This window comes from Dermacentor albipictus, chromosome 3, assembly GCF_038994185.2.
Source record: "Dermacentor albipictus isolate Rhodes 1998 colony chromosome 3, USDA_Dalb.pri_finalv2, whole genome shotgun sequence".
Lineage (NCBI taxonomy): Eukaryota > Metazoa > Arthropoda > Arachnida > Ixodida > Ixodidae > Dermacentor > Dermacentor albipictus.
In genome coordinates this window covers 177,796,243-177,804,063 of record NC_091823.1, presented here as the reverse complement: position 1 = coordinate 177,804,063, position 7,821 = coordinate 177,796,243, and the positions used below count along the sequence as shown (strand labels likewise).

The 7,821-nt window shown below is 43.6% G+C and overlaps 1 long non-coding RNA gene across 1 annotated transcript; it reads right to left on the bottom strand.

The window, feature by feature from the left end:
* Positions 1-508: 508 nt before the first annotated feature.
* On the bottom strand, positions 509-3,503 carry LOC135919188 (uncharacterized). Its single transcript, XR_010569910.2, has 3 exons — positions 3,047-3,503; positions 1,426-1,635; positions 509-606 (listed from the first exon to the last, which is right to left on the bottom strand). It is a non-coding gene; the product is annotated as an uncharacterized lncRNA (long non-coding RNA).
* Positions 3,504-7,821: the final 4,318 nt, after the last annotated feature.

The following is a 7,821-nucleotide window of genomic DNA, read 5'->3' as shown; positions in this document are numbered from 1 at the left end:
AACCTCCTGCCGACTATTGGCCACCGATATTGAATTGAAAGTATAGATATAAAATGTCGATAGAATTCTTACCGACTGCTTATTATCTTATGTCGTTAGAAAGTGTCAACTGTGAAGCGACTATTTATTGACCACCTTTATACATCCTAACTACTTGCTAGTAACATCCTGTCGACTATTCGCCACAGATAGTTGACAGGATATTACTAGATAGTCGTTAGGATGTATAAAGGTGGTTAATAAATAGTCGCTTCACAGTTTTTAGAAAGTACATAAAAATTTTATCCAGAGGTAATTACTTTTGCAATTATATATTGCAAAAGTAAGCTTTGATTATCTCTGAATAAAATTTTTATTTGCTTCCTAAAAACTGTGCAATGACTATTTATTAACCACCTTTATATATCCTAACGACTTGCTAGTAACATCCTGTCAACTATCTGTCTTTGGCGAATAGTGATTGCCAAGTGGCTAGGTGTGGCATGCAACAGAAGAAGACGGGTTTCCATTTGTGCTTGAACACATCCATTTAATATCCCCGGGCTAGTAAGGGGGACGAGTTCTCCAGCTGCCCTGGAAGTAGGCTGAAATGTTGCGTTGTGTAGTCTAGAAACGAGAAGAAAAAAGGCAATATATTAGTTTTGCTACAGTGACATGAGACAAGAAATGCCATGAGAAGTGCACAAGAGACAAGCTTTCAATCCTGTGAGCTATAAACATCTCCAGCTGTTTTGTGCAAAGTCCTAAAAATGCATGAAATGACTGAATTCATGCATTAAAGCTGGGAGCGTGATGGATGTGCATAACACCAACAGATGCACGACACATAAATTCTATCGTACCAATTGTCATCTACAAACAAAACCTGTAAATCAACTTCAGTTTAATGAACTTCGATATTCGTATTGTGACTAGTACATGGAAGTTTCATGTGTGAATTATCTTAGGAAAGGCAAGGTGTCAGTCATAACTATGCTGCAGCTTTGCTTGGGCACAGGTACATAGAAGAGTTGATTTTTATGTTGCACTTAAGAAACACGAAATGATACAAGCAACATGTAAGCAGTTGAACAGGCATTACGGACGTTCTACAGCAAGATTACAAAATGCCTTTGTTGTGCAGGCAGACATTGTCAAAGTGAGCTTGTTACTAAACATGTTAGCTTTCCACAAGACAGGATATTATATTATCAGTGCATTCACATGACCAGGGCCTCTATCACAAAAATACACATGCCAACAGTAATGACAATTTTCTAGTTATGGTGGCAAAGCTTGCATTATAATATGCTATTATAATCAGGTTAATAGCTATTTTAGCAGGAAAGAAAGGAGTATACCCTAAGATAGCATTGAAATTAGCATGAAAGGAGTTTTGTTGAAAACTGCACAAAGAATATTAAGATGCTTCTTTGTGACACATACCTACTATGGTGTTGACCTTCTTGGAATCCAACAGATCCTTCTGTGGAAGGCATTTGACAGCCGCCCAAAGAAGGACCTCCCTTCAACGTCTTCTATTGAAAAAGGAGCTTTAAGGAGGCCCTCCGCGAAGTGAAAGCCTGAGTTGTTAGCATCCAGGCACAGCCTCTTCAGCAGGCCCTTTTCAACGTATACACCGTCACCGATGTCTACCTGTGAAAGAATACAACAACCAAAGATTCATTTTATACGCATTTGATCAAGGAATGGTTAGGAAGTAGGGTAAGGTTTGCAAAAACGGAAGTCGCTGCTTCTTGTTGATTCGGTTTAAAGAACAATGCAGCCTTACGTATACCATACATGCATTGTACTGAGCTGTGTACTTTTACGTAAGACTAGAAAGTATTGGGAACTTCAATGCGAAAGAAAGACATGCATCTGCCTAGAACTAAGCAAATGTGTGCCACCCCTTGACACAGAGTGAGATCTGGTGCTGTTTTAGTGATTAGCAGACATTGAAAGCTTCAAGCCTCATCGAGTATAGGGCCAAGCTGTGCTCGATTAGTGGCGCACAAGTGCTCAAGAACTATCAAACAAGATGCAATTGTCTTCAAATACAATTCTGACTTCCCCTTGCAGGCATGCACTTTTAAATTTACTGACTGCACTTGGGTGTAAAGATTTTGTCTGACAGAGTGAATAAACAATATACGCAAGCAGCATTTTCATAGTTAGCGTAGTCTTTAATAGGTACTGATACCTTCAATTTAGAAAGCGCTGTATATTGGGCCTCATCAAACTAATTTCACAAAAGGTTTGTCAAGGTAGAAGCATAGAACTTTAGTCATTAGAAGACAGGTGAAAGTAGTTAATTATTGCAATTATTACTGAAAATAAATTTCAGACAGCTCATCCCAATGAGAAATGGATGCAAGCAGTTTGTACATGCCACATAAGCATTTAGATATCAAAAATAGGGATTAGAGAAAACCTTCCCTTAGAGGTTCATTATTACAAGCAGCCATGCCCTCGAGTAAGACATAACTTCTTTTTCTGTAGGCAGAAAGAGGCTCGAGTATTTTATTGACACATATATGTGCCCATGCATATATGTCATCTCTGTTGTAAACCTTTTTTTCATGTACATGCAAGGTGTGTTTATAACATCTCATTGTGCACAAAATTTGCGTAATAATTTAAAGACCGCGATTTTGTAGCGATGGTATTCCTTTGCGCTATTCGTTAGTAGGCTGACCGACGCCCCGGCCCGTGCTACGTACTGCAGCTGCCGGCCGTTAGCGGTGGGCGAGAAGAGTGATATAGAATCGAGGGGTAAGTATTGCTACAAAATCGCAGTCTTCAAATTATTACGCACTGCCGAACGAACACAAACTTTCAATGTGTTTTCATAATTGTGTGCCCATTCAGGCATAGCAATCAAGGCGGGTAGCAGAATGCAAGTACGCTGTAACATCAGAGGAAGCTTTCGCGAAATTGCTTGCTGAATGTGCACAGCAACATGGCTAACATACGATAGGAAAGCGCTTTGCTCTAGCTAGTTACACAACGCTCATTACGCAAATCATAAGCTTCAAGAATGCGCGCAAGCGCCAAACTTGCTTACCTTTCAAGACTTGGCAAACGCTCCTTCGTCTAACAGGTACAGAAGCACCGACGTTTCTCTGGCGCAAGCACTGTAGAACTGCCGATGAACTCCAGCTCCACAAAAGCACAACCTTCAACAGTCTTCCAAACACTACAATTCGAAGCCCCAGTACCAGACTTTTGACGAGAGCGCCGGCAGAACAGCTCGGCAGAACAGCGCCGGCAGCAGCTCGGCAGAACAAAGGCAGTTCGGACGGGAGCTGTACTAGGGCACTCACTGACGACACTGGTGGATCGCTCGAAACACACGGCGAACTAATGGCGTTACACGAGTCCGGAGGGTTTGGGATGGTCACTGCACACAACAAGCAGCACGTTTTGTCTAGGCACTTCTAAAATTTACCTCAAATACCACCTCACTGCAGGGAGCACTTACGACAACCAACGTGGTGTGTCGACCAAACAAATACTACAGTAGCGCCACTCTGCGGTTTTTTAGAAAAATGTATCTTAAATGAAAAAATTGCGTGTTTTTTCCTAATAACGTTTGATAGAGTCTTTTAATAAATTTATTTGGTCCAGAAGTGTGTACTTTGTACTTTGTGATACGAAGTTTAAGGAAATGTATATATAATAAAAACTAAGCGGATGTTGCCTTCAAGATTCGCAATTGCTTCAGGTGCATGCAGGTTGCAAAAGCATGGCCTTCGAGATCAGACTGTCACTCAAAGGAAGCCGTAGTAGGAGGCGGAGAGGCATTTAGGCCCCAATAATTGGGTTTACAGTGCCTAGGTAGGCTTCCTTATTTATAAAGTGTATACGGGGACTTCAGCCGAACCATGAGCGAGCTATACAGACGCACGCGGTACGATTCGGTGTCCGATCCGACGTGCGGCGCTGCATGCTACGGCATGAGCGGCGCGTAAGCTCCGCCCACATCCAACTCCCCAGCTTGAGTTGATATCCACGTCGAGAAACGCAATATAAACAACTCTGCACCACACTGCTTCGCTTTACGCGAAGGCTGTCGATAAACTTATGCCCCTGTGAGTGACAGAACACTTCACGACGGCGCGTTGTCCACTGACGGCTCCGCTAAAGCCAGCGATAGGGCCGGTAGGCATAGCTAGGCGGACGCTGCAGCCGACGGCGCTTGCGATCCAGTCCGAGCTCGTCGAAGAGTGCTTATTTTTGCCAAAACAATGAACACTGTACACTTAGGTCGGCCGTAATTAAATACAATTGGTTTACTCGACGCAGTCGTTGCGAAGGGCAAACGTGCAAGCGGCCTCGCTCAGACGGTCGGTGTGTGATGTCTGCTCGCGAAATGCCCTCGCGTCGCGGCTCCCGATCTCACCAGTAGCTTAGCGCTAGTGTACAAGGCGCTGGTTTGCGTAACAGGCACACGTTCGAGATAATTTTACTGAACTGGTAACTATTTCATGTCAGAAACAAACTGCAGCAGGCAAGGAAAAAGAATAACTGCGAGAAACCGGAAAGCCAGCACCGCCTCCGTGGAGGGAACGTCAGAGAACGTCACATGCCAGCCGCGCTGCCAATGGCTGCGGCCAGACGACGGTGCAGTTGTCGGACACGTCGAACGATGAAAATCTGCCCGGTTTGTCGCACGCCGGACGTCCGATCCGGCGCTTCGGCACGGCAAAACACCTCGATTCGGGCTGCAGTTTCGGCGCGTCAGACGCCGGATCGGACACGAAATCGGACCGTGTGTCTCCCGCTTTAGTTGGCGAACACGAGCCGATCAGCGCGCCGTCTAGTGCGGTGGTGCATGGCCTACGGGCTTCTTTGACACCTACTGAGCACAAATTCATGATCACCGCTCATATACACGCTTCCCATGGCACTAGCTCTCGTGTTTTCGAGAATACGTGCCCACATCTTGAATTGGTGAGACCATATTTTCTCTTAGCGTCCGGTATTAGAAGCATTTTTTTTCTATGAACATTCTGCTATCATCTGTTACTAGGAAGTTGATTAAAAATTAGGAAAACAGTTACTGTGCAAAAAAAAACATTTTTTTTAATGCAGCCAGTCTTTGCATATTCATTTATAGTTCAGATGCTGTTATATGTTCATTTTTCACTAAATCATTTTTAACAACTTTGTAGTAACCAGTGTTACTAGAAAGTTGATTGCAAATTGTGGAAAGTTGCACCTGTCCATGAAACAACACTGTCTTGCACCAGCTATGTTCACTGAATAATTATAACCTTATTGAATAATATTCATGCATGTTTTGTAACTTGGGTTATGTACTTTAAGAACATAATTATTTTTATTACCTTCCTATTGAATCGTGTTTTTAAAAAGTTAAAATAGTGTGTCTTAACTTTCTAGTAACTTTCTTTTTACATACTGAAGTTAGAAAAGAAGTAACCAACTTTCTTTTGACAAACGTTACTAAAAAGTAAAAGTCAATAGGATGTTACTAAAGTTGATAGGATGTTGATAAAAGTTCTAAAGAAAGTAAGGAAGCATTTTTGTATGGGCAGTGCCAGTGCTAGTTAGAAACTTTGCCGCAGGCATTCAGCTGCATGCTGCGAGAGGTCAGTTGCAGATGCTATCTTAAATTTACGGAAAACGCTTGAGTAATTCATATTTTAGGCTGAATGAAGGTCCGTCCTAACTTGCGGAAATTATCACCCGCCAGGCGGCGCGCTGGGAAAGGCGCTTTCGCGGCGCGTTTCTCTGCCCCGGACCTCCCGAGGTCCTCCGAGCTGTGATACAACGGGCTCGAAACATCGCCAGAATCATCTCAGGGACCCTGGACTGAGAGTTCTTCCCACACTGCTCTCGCCATTCAAATATTATTAATAAAGATGTTTTACTCTTTGCCGCGCAAGCATGGCTCCCGAACACATTTTACGCGGCGCCCCGTTTCCGCAAACCCGAGTGAGCCAATCACAGGTGCCGAAGTGGCCTCGTGGGCGGTGAGATAAATGCTCTTGCCGGCGAGCCCGACCGTCGCGCTCGCCGTGTCCCAGCTGCCGAGGAGGAACAACCACTGAAACGCGAGGGCATTCTGGCGGCCTCCAGAGGCATCTCGAGAGAGGGCGCCTGCTTCCTATCCCCAAGTTGCTCTCGATAGAGCTTATGATGCCGCGTCAAGATTGGAGAGACAGTCAGAATTGGCCAAGAGACGGCCCACAGTAGAATCTGACAGACCGCAAGCCTTTATAACAAAATATTCTAATGCACTCCCAAGCATAAACAACATCCTAAGAAAATACCACCCAATATTATCAAGTAACGAGCGTGTGCGAAAAGCATTGCCGGATGTGCCCAGGGTTACCCATTACCGAAACAAGAAGGTTAAAGACATGTTAGTGCACGCAGAAGTCAGCCAACAGCATTCCCCCGTAATAAAAGCATGTTGTCGCCCGAGGTGCAAAACCTGCAGGCACCTTCAAACTGACAATAAAATTAAAAGCACTGCAAATAGTTATACACATGAAGTCAAATCTAGCTTCAATTGTACAAGTTCGGATGTGATTTATATGCTTGAATGTTCCCTCTGTAAGAAACAATATATCGGTGAAACCGGACAATCAATGAACGTCAGATTAACAGACATCGCGCGGACACAGCTAAAAAGCTTCCCAAAGCCGTCGCCGAGCATTTCAACCAACCAGGTCATAACTTTGATGAACTTAACCTCTACATCTTACAGTCAAATTTCCGTTCTAAACGAGAAAGAAAACACAGAGAATCATACCTTACCCATAAGTTCAAGACATTGCAACCAATAGGCATAAACGTTTCAAAGGGAGCTTGAGAATCTGTTCGCTATGCTAAACTTCAAGCTATAGGCAACAACACTTAGTTTGATTTCTTGACGTATCCCCCCTTCTTTCTTTTCCACTTTCCTTTCTCTCTCTCTTTTTTTTGTCAGCCGGCGTGTCAGACGCCCTGGACACGCCGGCTAACGCGCGTGCGTTGACAGACCGGGGTGGGTGGAGGGGGGGGGAGGGGGGAGTGCTGGCTTTGACCTTGTACACAGCGTTCCTTTACTCTCAATTCGACACGCTAACACATTTTTCCTCGTTTCCGCATCCTCCCTCCCCACACACTTTCCCCTTTAGAAGAGCCCCATCTATATATACTGCGGCGGCAAGGCTTTTAATAAAAGGGAAGACATTTTAATGTCTTCCCTTTTATATATTTTTATATATAAGCGTGATGATGCTTCTTACTTTAGCGTACCTTAACCACTTGAGTAGGAAAAATACTTTGGTTTTAGATAGTTCGTTCATTGTGCAAGTATAGGCATAGCCACATGCAAAATCTACTTGCATGGAAGGGATATGTAAAACAGGGTGGTGTCTTTCGCAATTTATAATTTCCTTCTTTGTCTTTTTCGGGCGCTGCCCTGCCTGTACTTATGCTTATGTCACCTTTGATGCCTCATGTTCATCACATTTGGTGTTTGTCTCACATCCGAAGCCATGCTATACTTTAGTTAGATTGCATTTTCAACTAGTCACAATTGATCACGTAATTAGGCAAGGTGTTCCGCAGAGGTTAGTGTTCATATCGTAATGCGGAATAAAAAGCTTCCATATGTGACAATAAATTTGATGCGCGAGATTTTAATGCTTATACTCCTTGCAGTTTTGTACTCATTTCATACACACTAGATAATATCGGATTTAAATTTTATTTATTTGTGAGAAAGTGTAACGAATCAATTCCAATGACACCAGGAAACTACTTTCGTAGCAACGCCAGTCGAATGGAAAATATGATACCCCTCTGTGCCGCTTTGAGACCGGG